Below are 2,600 nucleotides of genomic sequence, written 5' to 3' on the forward strand. Positions count from 1 at the left end.
ATTGTTACTGTTATCTTTCCAGTTAAAGTTAGGATGATTCCTCCATCCAGAATTATAAGTATTAGAATAAGGATTATTAGTTTGGTTTTGTCCTTGGACAAAATTTACCTGTTCGATCTCACTCATATTTTCGTAGTCCACATCCGTTTGGATTGGATTACCATTAGTATCGCGAGGTGCCATAAACTTGTCAATTTTGTGCGATAAAGCAGAAAATTGGGCTTGTAGCATCGCGACTGGATCAAGTTCAACTATACCTTTAACTGACGATGAGGTTGAGGATGATGGTTTTGCCACCGGCATATGTCCACGTTCCGCGGGCCACATACTGCTGTTGATTGCCATTTCCTCCAAAAGTTCTCTCGCTTGGGCTGATGTTTTCTTCATAAATAACCTTCCCGACATAGCATCTAATGAACCCCTAGTTGTAGGATTAAGTCCATTGTAAAATGTTTGCATTAAAAGTTCAGCGGGTAATTGGTGGTGTGGGCATAAACGTTGAAGTTCTTTAAAACGTTCCCAAGTTTCATAAAATGTCTCATTATCATTTTGAGAAAAAGATGTTAACTCCTTTATGACTCTTGCGGTTTTTGCTAAAAGAAAATATTTAGATAAAAACGCTTGGGCTAATTGTTCCCAAGTGGCAAAAGTTGCGGCTGGCATAGAAGTTAACCATTCTTTGGCTCTATCCTTCAAAGTGAAAGGAAAGAGGCGAAGTTTGATTGCTTCTGCAGTCACATCTGGGATTTTAAAAGTGTCACAAATTTCTAGGAAATTTGTTAAATGGGTGTTAGGATTTTCGTTAGGTAACCCATAAAATGTTACATTATTTTGCAACATATTAAGCAAAGCTGGCTTAATTTTTCAAATTGATTTGCGGTGATTCTGGGTCTAACGATACTATTGGTTACACCGGCCACACCTGGCCTAGCGTATTCCATAAGTGTTGGTGGGTCTGCCATTTTTTCTGGCTCGGTATGTGTTTTTACTGGGGTCTTATTTTTGTTTTTCTTATTTTTCTTGTTCTTCCTAATGGTTTTCTCAATTTCTAGGTCTATAGGGTCTGGTGCAATGCCTGAATTTCGAGAACTGCGCATGAACCTGAAATCTTGCACGAACCGAAACTACCTACAAAACAGAATTTGATAAATAAATAAATTAGTATATGAAAACTTTTAAATTATAAAAGTTAGATTAAGTATGTTTAAACCTAGATTCGAAATAAAACACGAAAAATTTAAAATTTTGTCAAAAATTTTGGCGTTCCCCGGCAACGGCGCCAAAAACTTGTTGAGCGATTTCCGCAAGTGCACGGTATACGCTTGTAGTAATAAAAGATATCGAACCCACAGGGAACGCTTTTTAACTAAATTTTATTTAATTCGGTTTAGTCACGTGTTTAGGTTTAATAAAAGATAAACGTTTAGTTGATTGAATAGGTTTTGGTAAATTAGGATTAGATAGAAAGATTATATCAAGTTTAGAAGACAATTCCGTTTTGGAATTTTGATTACAAAACAGATACTTCCGTAATTGGAATAAAATAGATCTTTATTTTCATAAAGCAAAGTAAACAACTTTAACTTTGTGAGATTATGGACATGAAACAATATATCAATTTACTCAATTAAATGGCTTTGAACCGTAGAAATCTCTCTGGATCGGAGTAGATTGCTACCTTAATCAAACTAGCATTTTATGTTTGATAAGCCGCGGGCCAGCGATCATATCATCCATAAAAACTAAATCTGTCAAGTGTTCAACAAAGTTCTTATATGAATAAGATGGAAATAGAACGTTTTAATAAAAACACCAATTTATCATTTTGAAAATCATTTTGTCAGAACAGCATCAAAATAACAACAGTAAGAATGTATTGAATAAATAAGTATATCATTAATGAAATGTGAATTTTCACAAGTTAACAGAGAAGTAGAAACTTGGATAGCATTGTAACGAAGACTTTGAGATCCGGGTCGTCAATCTTTCTCTCAAACTTCGTAGGCTCGTCAAACCGTGGGCGCTTCAGCCGTCACTTCTTCTCGCTGGATCTTCGGAATAGAGACTGGTCAGTCCACTATCAGAATAAAAACTAAACTAATACTGTGTTTATAACTAATCTAAATACAATTCGTGTACAACACGATTGCTTACAGAAATGAACTCTAACTTTCTGATTCTTTTCTGAATCAGAAACTTTAACATAACAACTCTCTTCTCTAATTTCTCTAACTTTCCCAACATAACCAACCTTGACTTCTGAAATGAATCACTTATTTATAGTCGGTGAAGGGTTGTAAATGACGGGTCGTGTCTGCTGGTGAAGGGTTGCTTTTATCCGAACGAACAGACGCGTTTTTACGAAATTAACATGTGTTTAGTGTGCAGGAGGGGTGTCTGTCGCGACTGAGATTCTGAAAATCTCAGTTGCGACAGGGGGTACAGGGGCGTGTTTTCGAGATTTGATTTCCCCCAGTCTGGACTCCGTAAGTCGCGACTGAGATTTTGAGAATCTCAGTCGCGACAGAGAGTATTCCTCCCTGGCGTTCGACTGTTTTTCGTCCTCCTCGAGCGTTCTTCTCACTGATATGCATTCTCGG

At 36.8% G+C, this 2,600-nt stretch overlaps 1 non-coding gene across 1 annotated transcript; it reads left to right on the forward strand.

The window, feature by feature from the left end:
* The first annotated feature begins 475 nt into the window (after positions 1–475).
* On the forward strand, positions 476–582 carry LOC136210133 (small nucleolar RNA R71). Its single transcript, XR_010677840.1, has one exon. It is a non-coding gene; the product is annotated as a small nucleolar RNA R71 (small nucleolar RNA).
* Positions 583–2,600: the final 2,018 nt, after the last annotated feature.

The sequence above is a fragment of the Euphorbia lathyris genome, chromosome 10 (genome assembly GCF_963576675.1).
Source record: "Euphorbia lathyris chromosome 10, ddEupLath1.1, whole genome shotgun sequence".
In the NCBI taxonomy this organism is placed as follows: Eukaryota; Viridiplantae; Streptophyta; class Magnoliopsida; order Malpighiales; family Euphorbiaceae; genus Euphorbia; species Euphorbia lathyris.